Genomic DNA, 13,948 nt, shown 5'->3' with positions numbered 1-13,948 from the left:
AGGAGGGCTGCCTTGGCTCGCCTCGCAGTGACGCACGGGCAGCATGTGGGACCACATGAGCTGCGTGGCCCCAGGAGCAGGCTGGTGTGATTGGTTCACGCAGGGGAGTTGGGAGGGGGGGTACAGAAGCGCACGCTGCGAGAGAGGATGGGGGAACACCTGCTACACTCTGGTGCGCAAGCACAGCAGCGGCAGCTCTTGGACCCAGGCGACTTTCCGAGCCTGGTCCGGTGCACCATTGCCTCGCCCACCCTGAACAGTGCTTCATCTCCCCAGTGAGGAAGATGAGGCATCCACCACTACAACGTCCCCGCCCCGCGCCATCTCAGAATTGCCCCCTTCCCTTTAACACCAGGTCCCCACCACTCTTCTTCATGTTTTCTTTCACCATTTTGAAAACCATTTCCAGCACCTGCCATGTAACTGTTTTTAAGGAGTTTTGGAAGAGCTGTATGGGTTTCATTAGGTCCGCCTCACAAAGTGTACATCTAAGAGCAGGACCCAGATCAAGCCAGGTGATCATGACCAAGCAGCATTGACAGAAATGAGAGATGACTAAATTAATTTCAGTGGGTGATCCTGACTAACATGGTCTGGATCCGGCCCTGCGACTATACAACTCCTGCTAAAACTCCACCTCCATCAAGAGAGGGTTAAACTGTAGACTTTGGGCTCTACTGACAACCTGCCCAGCTCTCCTCTCCTCACCTCCTTTTTGCTTTGCTTGACATCCAGCCTGATGAAGAGTTTGGGGGAATTCAAAAGCTTGCTTGTGTGTTGTTTTCATTGGCCCCATGTAGCTTTTGAATTTTTCTAATGGCCCAACATCCCCTCTCCATTGAATAATCACAAGCACCCCCACCCCACACATACTGAAGACATACTGGAGACATATTTGTTCACCCAAGCTTTTAGATTCAGGGGTTCTCAACCTTGGGTCCCCAGATGTTGGTGGACTTTAACTCCCATAATCCCCAGCCATAATGGCCAAATGCCATTGTGGTTGGGGGTTATGGGAGTTTAAGTCCACCAACATCTGAGGACCCAAGGTTGAGAACCTTTAATATTCCATGTTTGCTAAAGAGTCCAAATTTAATTATTTTAATGCTTATATTATTTTAATTGTAAACTGCCCAGAGATGCAAGTTTGGGGCAGTATAAGAGTCTGGTAAGTAAGTAAATAGAAAAACTTAAACTTGAAACCCCTTTACTAACTGCTGGTCTGGGAAACTGCGCATGAAGAATGTAGCGGTCCTTGAAACTCTGCACGAAGAATTTAGTGGTCCTTGACTCCAAAAAGGTTGAGAAACACTGATTTAGTCCCACTGCTTTCATGTGTGCATACTCCCTAGCAGCAGCTTTCTTAAATAAATAATAAAATAAAGGCCCTGCCCTGAGTGACAAGATGTTGTGCAATTGCGTTGAAAACTAAAAAGTTCACTGCAACAGTTAAAGCCATGCAATTGCCCAATATTGATAGAAGATAACAATTTTGGTTTTATAGATGTGCTGGGGATATGATGCATGTTTTCCAGGCCAGTCTTTCATTCTTAGCCACTCCTGCCAAACCAAGGGGGCTTTCTACAGAAGAGGAAATGGGGCTTGACTGTTGAGTTGAACCCGTTGCCCATCCCATGTGCACTCCAATGCGCCCAAGAACAGCAGTGGACACTTTTTGCCCTCCCTGCTGGTTTCCACCTCTGCGTCCTGTTCTCATTCCAGGTGAAGCCAGTGGTGAGACAACTTGCCTCTTGTCAGTCCCAGCCTTTGCTCAGAATAACAGCCAGCAAGGCCTGTCCCTTCCTAGTTTATAACCTCTTGCTTCCTGAGAACAGAGCCAGCCAAGGACTTCCTTCCGCAGCTGTCCCCTGTAGTCTGCGGGCAGAGGGCACGGCAAAAAGGAGAGCTGCGCTGAACTGGTCCTCAAACATTTTCTCCCAAATGCTTCTTTATAAATGTTGATGGCACGTATTCTGACTGTTCTCTCAATGTATGCACATTTAACAAATATCAGAAGATTTTCCAACAGCCGTCAGCATTTGCTAACATCTGATAGGTAGCAATAAAACCATAAGATATCGAGGAGGGGAGTTTTCACCCCTCTTCTCTTCTCTACATGTTTGAGCAGTCCCTTTCTCCCTGCCTTGACATGTTGTCCTTTTCTTGTCAAGGTATTTGCTAGAGATGAGCAGCTTTCAAGGTATGTTGAACTAGTTGTTAAGCGCTTCAGAGGCACTGGCTAGCACTTGACCTCATGGGCTGGTTGGTTTGACAGTTCATGATGTCTGCTTCTCTGCCATCTTATTCTTTGATGTTCCCAAATACACACTGCATGCCATGTCCTGAAAAAGATACCTTGCTAATATGGTACCCCCTGCACAGAAGCTTGTCTGGTTCTCCAATAAGTTGTAAGAACATAAGAACAGCCCTGCTGGATCTTATCCAGCATCCTGTTTCACACAGTGGCCCTCCAGATGCCTCTGGGAAGCTCACAGGCAAGAATTGAGGGCATGTCCAATCTCCTGCTGTGCTCCCCTCAACTGATATTTAGAGGCATCTTGCCTCTGAGGCTGGAGGTGGCCCATAGCCCTCAGACTAGGAGCCACTGATAGCTGTCCTCCATGAATTTTTCTTAAAACCATCGAGGCTGGTGGCTGTTACCATATCCTGTGGCAGATAATTTCATAGGTTAATTATGTGTTGTGTGAAAAAGTCGGTCGTAAATTTCTTGGCAATCAGTTTCATGGGATGACCCTTGATTCTAGTGTTATGTGCGGGAGAAAAAATTCTCTCTCTCTCCACACCATACATAATTTTATAGACCTCTGTCTTGTCGCCCCTCAGTCACCTTGTTTCTAAACTAAAAAGCCCCAAGTGTTATAACCTTACCTCGAAAGGAAGGTGCTCTAAGCCCCTGATCATATTGGTTGCCCTCTTCTGGGGTATGGTGGCCAGGGCATTATTTTATTATTATTTAATTATAATAATAAATAAAATAATTAGTTTATATACCACCCTTCCTAAAGTGGCTCAGGACAGTTCACATAAAAGCACATAATAAAATAATTTTAAAAAACAAACATTTTAAAACCAGATTTAAAAGGCTAAAAAGATAGGTCTTTAAGGCTCTCTTGAAGGCTTCCAAGGAAGATAATCCTCTTATATCCTCGGGGAGCACGTTCCACAACCCAGGGGCAACAACTGAGAAGGCCCAATCCCAGTTCGCCACCAGATGAACTGGTGGCACCCAAAGACAGACCCCTCCTGATGATCTTAGTGAACAGTGGGGATCTTGTAGGGAAAGGCACTCTCTCAGGCAGCCCGGACCTAAGCCAATCTGGGCTTTAAAGGTAGTATCCAGCACTTTGTACTTTGCCCAAAAACATATTGGCAGCCAGTGCAGCTGTTTAAGAACAGGCATAGTATGGTCTCTCCAGGATACCCTAGAGACCAATCTGGCTGCCACACTTAGAACTAACTGAAGTTTCTGAACTACGTACAAAGGCAGCCCTACATAGAGCACATTGCAGTAGTCCAACCTGGAGGTTACCAGCTGGTGCCCCACTGTTTTCAGGTCATTCTCATGGAACAAGTGGAGTCAATTGCAGCTGGTAAAAAAAGATCCTGGTCGCAGCCTCAACCTGAGGCACCGCGTGAGACCTGGATCCAAGAGCACTGCCAAGCTATAAACCTGTTATTTCCTGGGGGAGTGTAACCTTGTCCAAAACACAAAGTTCTATCCCAACTTGCAGATTACAACCCCCATCAATGAGCACCTCCATCTAGCTTGACTTCAGTTTCAGTTTATTATCCCTCATCAAGTCCTTTACTGCCTGTAGGCAGGCATTTAAGTGGCTAAGCCTAAACAGCTTAGGCCCTGGGTATCTAAGAAAATATCTTCTTCACCATGTGCCCCACCGCCTGTTAAGGTCATCTGGAGAGGTTCGTCTGCGGTTGCCACCAACCTGTTTGGTGGCTACTCAGGGACAGGCCTCCTCCGTTGCTGCCCTTGGACTTTGGAATGCGCTCCCTGTTGAAATAAGAGCTTCCCCATCTCTGGCAACTTTTAAAAAGGCACTGAAGACACATTTATTCACCTCGGTTTTTAATTAGATTTATGGTTTTAATTTTAATGTTGGTTTAAAATTATTTTAATGTTTAATTAATTATAATTAAACTGGTTTAATGTTTTAAATGATTTAGATTATAAACCGCCCAGAGATGCAAGTTTGGGGTGGTATAAAAATAAGTTAAATAAATAAAACAATGCCAGTGTAATGTATTATCTTAGCAGTTTTAATTTCAGCCCCCTTCCTAATGCTTCCAAGCATGGGATGGGCCTTTTTCACAGTTGCCACACATTGTGTCAGTATTTCCAACAATTTGTCTCCCATGACCCCAAGATCTCTCTCCTGGTTAGTCACCAATAGCTCAGACCTCATCAGCATATATGTAAAGGTGGGGTTTTTTTTACCCCCGTATGCATCACTTTACACTTGCTAACACTGAACTGCATCTGCCATTTTGTTGCCTGCTCCCCTTGTGCTGCTTTCTGCCACAAATGCAAAGAGGATCTCCAGAGACGACAATGCCTTCTTGTTCTCTGAAGCCATAACAATGCAAACTCTGGCTGCAGCCCACTTCATCCATTTCGAAGCACAGCTATTGCATCCCAAGGGCTTTCCCCTCAATTCGCTGAATTTCCAAATCCCATTATGAGACCAAGATGCCTTTGCAGGTCTGCCCTCTCAGCCAAGAAGGATGTGCCCTGCAGCAGAAGCAGGAGGAGGAGGAAGTGGCTTCTAGCTGCTGCTTTGTTAATTGTGGCTTCTTGGGCATTAGAATGGAAAAGGCCGTGCAAGACAATGGAGCATTGTTGTCTCTGGGGATGGTCATTGTTTGGTTTTGTTCGGGTTACAGTCTATGGAGTTTTCCTGTTGCCTCCTGCTTTCCGAGGGTGGGAATGCCAATAAATTAGTCTTTTCTCCATAGGAATGGGTGGTATGAAAAGGGCAAAATGTGGACAGGGGGAAGAGTGCATAGCCTATAGATTCTATAGCATTCCAAGTACACCTAAAGCAAAGAATCCCTGTGCAGCAAACTTTGCAGCAAGCATGCACATCTGTGCTCATACACACACAGACAGGCTTTGCTCAAGCCCAGTACTACACCAGCTACTTGCCTGCATTGTCCTAAGCAGCATGCTATTACAAGTAGTGACTGCCCTCTCATGCAGAACCTTTCTATGCAAGCAATCTCAATAGAAGCGCAACACGTAAATTGGTGGATTAATCCAGGGGTTTGCATGGTTTATCTGCCCAATTTCAGGCATGCAGGTGGGCACAAATGGGCTGAAATTGCCGGTGTCCCTAGGTGTACTAGCTTGTTTTCTTCAGTGACAGAGTTCATCCTGGAACTTGTTAGGTACCAACAGAGAAGAGGCTGTTTCTCAGCAATGTGCAGAGTGTCTTTTCTTCACCACTGAGTAACAACCTCCCTGTGGGTGAGATACAGAGAAAGGACACAGACTTGCAAGTGGGTTTGTGCCCCAGAACATCTCCCTTAAGAAATCAAAGGTTCCTTTTTCTTTCCTCACGTGTACATATATGATGCCTGCGTGCTGGAATAAGCCCTTCTCTCTGCCCCTGGCCAGGCCCCACACAGCATTGCTTTGTTCACCACATCAGGCCTGCCAAGCACACCAGGTTGACTAGGTAACATGGCAGGAGGAATTTGCATGTGCAAATACCCAGATGAAGCTGGTATTGTGTTGGTCCCTATGGAAATGCCAAGCAAGCCAAAGGGGAGTGTGTGGATAAACAAAATTGAATAACACAGATTTCTCTGGTGACCTTATATAGCTAGCCGTGTGTGAGAGCAAATGTGCTTGCTAAGTGTATCACATCTCTGCAACCCCACAGTAGCTCTGGGCCACCACCGCATTGGTTTCCCAACCTTCTGCTTGGTAGAAGGGATCTGCACTGCAGCAGAGCCAGCTTGGAATGAACTCCTTTGGGCTGAAGGTACAGTATCAGCATGGGGTTCTCCCAGAGGTGGTTTATCAATAAGGGCAGGAAGGGCTGTCCCATTCCACCCAAGCAAGCTACTAGAGAAACTCAAACTTACTACTACAGACAGCCAACCAGCAAATCCTCCAAAGCATGGAACTTTCTCCAGTCCCTCCTACTTGCCTGTTATTTCCTTCTTTGGTTTTATTGGCTGGAACAACCAGCTAATCAAGCTGTTCCAGCCAGTCTGATTCCTAGGGGGTGCCAACCTGGCATTGACCACTCCAGGAACTAAAAAAAAGGGGGGGTAAAAATACACTTCCTGGTGGCTTCAAGGTCTGTATTTTCTGCCTATTTTTGTCCTGCTGCAGTAGGCATATGCGATTACCCAACGTTTTGTGTGTCTGTGTCCTCCTCTATCACTTTGCTACACCTGGACCAATATGAACCAAATCAGGTACAGTTTTATGGACACATAGTGACACCTAAACAGTGATGTTTGTGATCATGTAATCCACCCCAATTCAAGATGGTAGATGCGTGAATGTTTGAGGTGCAAGTGGACTAACTTGTGGAATGTCTAACTGATTTGAACCAAATTAGGTACAGTTGTAGTGAGTGACACACAGGGACACCTCAGTGGCATAGTTTGTGATGATGTCATCCACCCCAGTTCAAGATGGTGGATGCGTAAACATTTTATTTATTATTTATTATTACTATTATTTATTTAACATATTTGTATCCCGCCCAAAACACAAGTGTCTGGGAGGTTTACAGCAATATAATAAAAACAAAGAAAAAGGTTAAAACATTACAACAATTTAAAATTTAAAACAACATCAAAACTATTAAAAACCATCAAACTATTAAAACAGTATCTAATTAAAAGCCTGGGTAAACAAATGTGTCTTAACTGCCTTTTAAAAAGTTGTAAGAGATGGGGAGGCTCTTATTTCAGCAAGGAGCGTGCTCCAAAGCCTTGGGGCAGCATTGGAGAAGGCCCATCCCTGATTAGCCACCAGATGAGCCAGTGGCAACTGCAGATGAACTTCTCCTGATGTGGAGGAGAGGAACCACACACAATGGGCGGTGTGGTTCATAGTGAAGAAGATGTTCTCTTAAATACCCAGGGCCCAAGCTGTTTAGGGCTTTATAGGTTATAACCAAGACCTTGTATTTTGCCCAGACCCTTATCAGCAAACAGTGTCGATCTTTTAAGATAGGAGTAATATGATCTCTCCGAGATGACCCAGAGACCAACCTGGCTGCCGCATTCTGGACCAACTGCAGTTTCTGGACTACGTACAAAGGCAGCCCCACATAGAGCGCATTGCAATAGTCGGGTCTGGAGGTGACCAGCAGATGTACTACTTTTGTGAGATCATTTATCTCAAGAAATGGACACAGCTGGCATATCAGCAAATATTAGACCAAGGAAGTAAGCAACAGGCAAGGAGGAGGGGCTGGAGGAAGCTCCATGCTTTGGAGGATTTGCTGGCTGCTTGTACTAGTCAGTTTGAGTTTCTCTGGTAGCTTGTTTGTTTAGTGGGATGCAAGTCCTGTCTTTCTCCCTCTTGAGTTCTCTTTTCTGCCCTTGTATCTCTTGTTCTGCTCCCCCTTTCTGCCTTTTGGGCCCTGCCTTCTGCTTCTGCTTTCCCTCCCTTTTTGCCCTCTGCCTTTTGGCTTCTGCTCAACCCACCCCGCTCAACTTTCTGGTTTCTGCTGCCTCCCCTCTTTCTGGTTTCTTTCTTTTGCCCTGCTTTCTGCTTCCCCCTGTTTCTGATTTATTGTTTTTGCCCCTGTTTCCCCACCTCCCTCCCTGCTTTCGTCCGTGTTGGTGGGCTTCCCCCTCCCACACCACCGTGGAGGAAATCATGGTGGGGGGAGGGGAAGCTCCTGCCTGGTGAGTGGGCTCCCCTCTAAGAGGAGAGCTGGTCTTGTGGTAGCAAGCATGACTTGTCCCCTTAGCTAAGCTGGGTCCACCATGGTCATGGTTAGAGAGATCAGGAAATGCAGCATGGTGGTAGTCTATTGTGTGTGTTGCAACAGAGACTTAATAATTTGTTATCAACAAGCCTTTGTTTTTGTCCATGTAAAAATATAACATAAGACTGTAGCCAGAAAAGAAACAGTTCTAAGTAGAACTAATGGAATCTGCTTTCGGCATCATTTATTATCGTAACTCTTATCTAGGACCCCCTTCCATGTGCTGTGAATTTGGTTTGTGCCCAATTGACAGCACCTAGGCTACAAAGGGGCAGAGTTGCCAGAACCTAAGGGGTATACTTGTGGGTCAAATAGGCCGTAAGCCAGAATTTGGCTTTTTAAAAGCCAAATCTGGCCAACTAGCAAAGGGGTACTGTCTATACTTTGAACTGCCGCCATCTTCAGGGCTGGCCCACCTGATAAGTGAACTAGGCAGCCATCTAGGGTGCCAAGCAGGGAAGGGCACCAGTGGCCTGGGTCACATGCACACACTGTCTCAGCCAGCCAGCTAGATGACAGGGATCATCCCCATCACCACAGCCAGCCAGCTGGGTGACAGGTGACTACAGATGGATGTGTGCAGCATCAGAGACAGCCAGGGTAGGCAACGGGGGTTGCCTGCTTGACAGGAGGTGTCTGCCATGCAGGCAAAGGGAGTAGGGGAGCACCTAAGCCAGGCTTTACCTGTGGTGCCCCCAATACTTGGGCTGCCCCTGCCCATCTTGTATCAACATGGAAGATTTGCCAAAACCAAAAACCATTAAGATCTCCTAACACCCCCTCCCATGTGCTGTGAATTCTGTTTGTACTGGACTGTAAGCACAAACCTTGGTGGAGGCAGGCAAACCACATGGGCATGCTGATCTCATAAGCCTTTCTCCCTTCAGAAAGCAGGCTAAAAATTGAAGTGTAGACAAGATGGACAGAGATGGAGTGGGGGAAAGAGTAATGTTGTATTGCAGTTTTTATAGAAATACTGAAACTAGCTGACCTGGTGCAGAACATCTGTGCCCCCAGTTCTCCCTGTCTCCCTGCCCCAAAGCAACTGAGCCAGCTCCCTGTCCCGTCTTCATTTCGTCTCCATTCCTTCAGCCACTTTGTTCTCCCCCCACCGCCATTCCTTCAGCCATTTCGTTCTCTCCCCTCCACATCCCTTCAGCTAGTTCTGCTGCTGCATTAAGGTCAACTGCTTTGGTCTCACAGGACAGCTGTGGCAGAACGAGGCACATATATCAGATATGTGGAATCCCAGTTCATGACTACAGCTCTGTTCTCAACTTTGCCACTGAAATTGCCGTTTCACCCTGCAGCAACTATGCCTTAGTTTCCCCATTTGTAAAACAGGAACTGGGATACTTATCCAGTTGTAGCTGCTGCAGAATGGAGTACTGTATGAACACTAAACTCAATGAGGTGGATTTGCCAGTGAATTCAGTTTCTATCAAAAGGTAAAGTCTGACTCTTGGTGACCACAGAGCCCTGTCTTTTGAGGCATTAAAATAAAAATCAGTTTTTAAAAAGGATCAAACTTCCCACGGGCACTGTCTGGAGACACAAGTTATTCGGAAATCCCACTTCTAATTTTTCACTGACCAAGAGGGGAAAGGATGTTAGGCTGGAAAGGTTTGGAACTCATTTTTCAGTCACGATGAGCTGGTTCTTAAATAGTGTTTAAGAACCTTTTCTCCCAGTTTTGTAAGTCTTCCAGTCCCTGAGCCCCAGAACTTCCGCTCCCTCCTCCCGAGCCACCCTACCTGAATAGGTAAGGGATGGAGAATGAGAGAAAGGAGCCCCTGGGTGCATTGTTTTTCCACTGGGCCTGGAACAATTGCAAAATACAAATCCCTCAGAGAAAGGAAAGAGAGAGAGAGAGCGGGAGACAAAAGAGAGAACCTGAGCACAAAGGAGAGGAATGAAATGGTAAGTAAAGTCAAACAAAAAGGAGCTGGGCTGAGACAAAAGACACGAACAATATCCCTGAGGCAATAGGCTCCTGAACAATAGGGATAGTGACAGCAACACAAAGGCCCCAGTGTTTGCAAGTAGACGTTATCTCACACAGCCACTGGCAGGCCCCGGTGCTTCTATTTTCAGGGATGCTTTTTGTGCAATGTTGAACAATATTCCTTGCATGGTTGCAGACAGTAAAGATGGAAGGTGGTGGGGAGGGGAGGGACCCTGGCTTCTCTCCCCTTTCTCTAGGTCCAGCTCTTAGTGTAAACACACACAGCCCTTTTGACAATGGATGGGCAGGCGAGGTAGGCTTGGTTTCTTTTCAGAGGCTTTGTTTTTCTAACAGACAGGACCTTTGGAACATAGGGAGCTGCCTTCTACTGAGTCAGGCCATTGTTCCATCTATCTCTGTATTGTCTACTCTGACTGGCAGTGGCTCCAAGGTTTCAGGCAAGAGTGTCTCAGCCCTACCTGGAAATGCCGGGGAGTGAACTTGGGACCCTTCTGCATGCAAAGCAGATGCTCTACCACTGAACTATGAACCCATCCCCTAAGGGGAATGTCTTACAGCCAAGCATGCTCACATGTAGTTGCCCATCTAAGTGCAAGCCAAGGTGAACCCTGCTTAGCAAAGGGGACAAATCATGTGCTACTGCAAGACTAGATCTCCATCTCATTCAAAGTGTAACAGGAAGGCCCTATAGCAGGTTTCACCTCTCAAGTCTTTGGGGGTTTGTGGGCTTTACTTGTCCATGGAAAGCTAGGGATATGGACAAACTCTGCATGTGGCTATCAGTTTTCTTTGATACTTGGCTTCATTCCTTAGCGATGTAGCTATGCTATTACTGGTGCCGCTACCAGGGGTTGAGAACCCGGGCCGTCCAGCTCCTGAGGGCCCCCCAGCTCCACTCTTTCCTATTTTCTCCATTCTCTCCCTCACTCCGAGGGACTGCTGGGGAGAGGGGTGAACACAGGACTCCTCTCCCCTAGCTACGCGCCTGGCCTCAACACAATGCTGGGGAAGACTCAAGTGTTGGGAGTGATCATCATAGTAATGAACTTATGAATCAGTTCTTATCAAACCATTAAGGGCCTTGTCTGGGTTCTGCAGACAGTGCAGTCATGCCTTGAGCCTGCTGAGTTGCTTCCCACATCAGCATACAAGGTTTAAATGTGATGATCAGGCAGGAACTCCAATTGCACCTAAGGAGCCATTTCCATGCTGTTCATTTTGGAAGATCACAGCCCTCCCGCCTCGACCAGGAGTTAATCCAAAAGTTCCCATTTCACACCTGATGGTGGTGTATCAGATCCAGCAGAACTTAGTTGGGACTGAATGTGATGAAGGCACACCTTAGTCATAACAAACCTCTTCTGATGGTTTCAGTAGAATTTAGTCAAAACTAAATGTAGCTGGAGTGGTGGCACCAAAAGTAATGTGTAAAGCCGGAACGTATGGATTTCCCTTAAAATTATCCTTTGTATCATGTCTTTCATCCAGGGACATCAAAGCAGCATACATGGAGTTATCCCATTTTAACCTCACAACAATCCTGTAAAATAGGTTGAGGGACAGTCACAGGTTGAGGTCCACTCCATGCACTTCACAGCAGTTCAGGAAAGAATTTGATTCCAAGTCTCCCTGGTCCAGCACTTTGGCTATGTTGTGCCTGAAGCAGGAGCAACTCCCACACTGCTTTGGCTTCCTTCTCCCTCCCATGGAACAAAGGAGCCCAGCACCAGTCAAAATGCAGTTGCACATGACTGAATATGCGTGATCTCATCCTGACATAGACTAGAGCAGTAAAAGCTTTCCCCAGTGACAGCTGCACCAGCATTGTTGGAGGAATGCGGGCAGTGTGTGCACCATGAAGCCTGGGAATAAAAATAAAGATCAGCGACTCAGATGTACTCCAACCAGCAGGAAGAATATACACAATAGTTTTGTGGGTGTGGATGGTTTGGCTTGTTCACATCAAATTGTTTCATAACTGATTGCACCTGGGCATGGCCTCCACACTTAGAATCTACTTCTCTCTCCAGCCCATCCTAGTCAGCCAGTGCCAGCTCATCTGGGTGTGGTGGGAAATGACCCGCAGGTGCGGCTTGTTCACACTCTTCTTTCTCTACCCTGCCTCGCTCTTCCTTGCTGGGCTGGGGAACCAATTGGATGGCCAGGCCACACACCTTGAGTTCACACTGCAGCTGGGTAAGGTGAAGGACAGCAAGGCAGGTGGGGTCAGGTGACAAGAGTGGGAACAAGCCAGACTTGTGACTTGTTTTCTGCCCCACCCAGATGGACAACCACTTTAATAAGAAAACTTAAAAGAGAACCCCAAGTTTAAATGGTTTGAAAAACATTGCTGTAAACCACCCAGATATGGAAGTTTGGGATGGTGTACAAACTAATATGAAATCATTAAAAGGCAGCCATCAAATAAAAATGGGGGGGGGGGCATGGAGACATGAATTCTTGGTGGCTGCTCTTCAGTCCTGGAAGAATCTCTTCCTAGAGATCCACCAAAGTTTGACACTAAATATTTTCTAGAATAATTGTGAGATCTTTTCACATAAGGAGCTTTGGGGGTAAACCTACAGCAGACATTCTATGCAATGGACTGGCAGCATTAGGGACCACCAGGGCTCTGTATAATGTGAAAGGCAGCCCCAACAGTATTGTGTGACAGGGCAATAGTGCAATGACTTAAAACAATGTCCAGGCAATTGTGCAGTGCAGTTTTCACTGGACACTGCCCTGTCGTTGCACAGCACTGGGGTTGCCTTTCACATTGCACAGCAGCCCCAGAGTGAGTCCCTCTTACCGATGTTCTGCTACGTGGAATGTTGGCCACTATGGGGACCATTTAATTGGGTTTGCTTAATCTGCCACTCATTTGGTATGGCTCTATATTATCTCATCACCTCCAGTGCCCCCTCGCGCTGGCCAGTCTCCTGTTCTGGGGTGAGCTGATTGATAGTCTTTTGCATAGACTACTTCTAGTTTTCTTTAGAACCCCTGCAACCCTCTGATGTGCATTACATACACAAAGCAGAAGGGAATAAACAGGCTATCTTAAAAGTTAAAGCATACGTAATCTTATAAACTGGTCCAGAATATGCTGTGTTGCTGAAGAATGTATAGAAAGTGCCTTGGAAAGGCACTTAGAAAGTTGCAGGAATTCCCACACTCACTAGTTGATCCACCAGTGGGCCATAATAGCAAACCAAACGGTATATAGGAAGCTGCCATATACTGAGTCAGACCATAGGTCCATCTAGCTCAGTATTGTCTACACAGACTGGGAGCAGCTTTTCCAAGGTTGCAGGCAGGAGTCTCTCTCAGCCCTATCTTGGAGCTGCCAGGGAGGGAACCTGGAACCTTCTGCTCTTCTCAGAGCAGCTCCATCCCCTAAGAGGAATATCTTACAGTGCTCAGTGCTCAGATGTGGTTTCCCAGTCATATGCAACCAGGGTGGACCCTGCTTGGCTGACAGGGAACAAGTCATGCTTGCTACCACAAGACCAGATCTCCTCTCCTCTCCTTGTATACTTGGGAATCCACAAGCAGTGAACTGCTGCCCATTCAGTGTAGACATTTCTGAGCTAGATGGACCAATGGCCTGACTCTGTGTGAGGCAGCTTCATGATAAGGCAGATTCATATGATTTTTTTGATATTTATTGTCCCTGTATGACGTGATTTAATTAAGTGCATCCAATTCACAGTATTATCAGCTTTCTGCCTCTTCCACATCCCTAATAATAACTGGGCTCTTCCCCCCACCCCTACCACCATTTTGTTTTCAGAAATATTTAGCAAAATTTTTCTATGCAGCCCAATCCCATTTACATATACTTAGATTTAAGGCACTGTGATTTCAGGTAAGAGCACACAGAACATCAGCCTTTGTGTTTTATATGTCATACAGGTAAATATGCACCACTTTGATTAGGGTCAATATATTGCCAGTTTTATTAATGCCCAGACCTTTGGAACTG

The 13,948-nt window shown here is 46.4% G+C and overlaps 1 protein-coding gene across 5 annotated transcripts in view; it reads left to right on the top strand.

The window, feature by feature from the left end:
- Positions 1-13,948, top strand: part of SOX13 (SRY-box transcription factor 13) — a 149,441-nt gene that overhangs the window by 7,561 nt on the left and 127,932 nt on the right. The gene's annotated exons all lie outside the window — the stretch shown is intronic.

This window comes from Hemicordylus capensis, chromosome 4, assembly GCF_027244095.1.
Source record: "Hemicordylus capensis ecotype Gifberg chromosome 4, rHemCap1.1.pri, whole genome shotgun sequence".
NCBI classification, from domain to species: domain Eukaryota; kingdom Metazoa; phylum Chordata; class Lepidosauria; order Squamata; family Cordylidae; genus Hemicordylus; species Hemicordylus capensis.
This window is presented reverse-complemented; position numbering and strand designations above follow the sequence as displayed.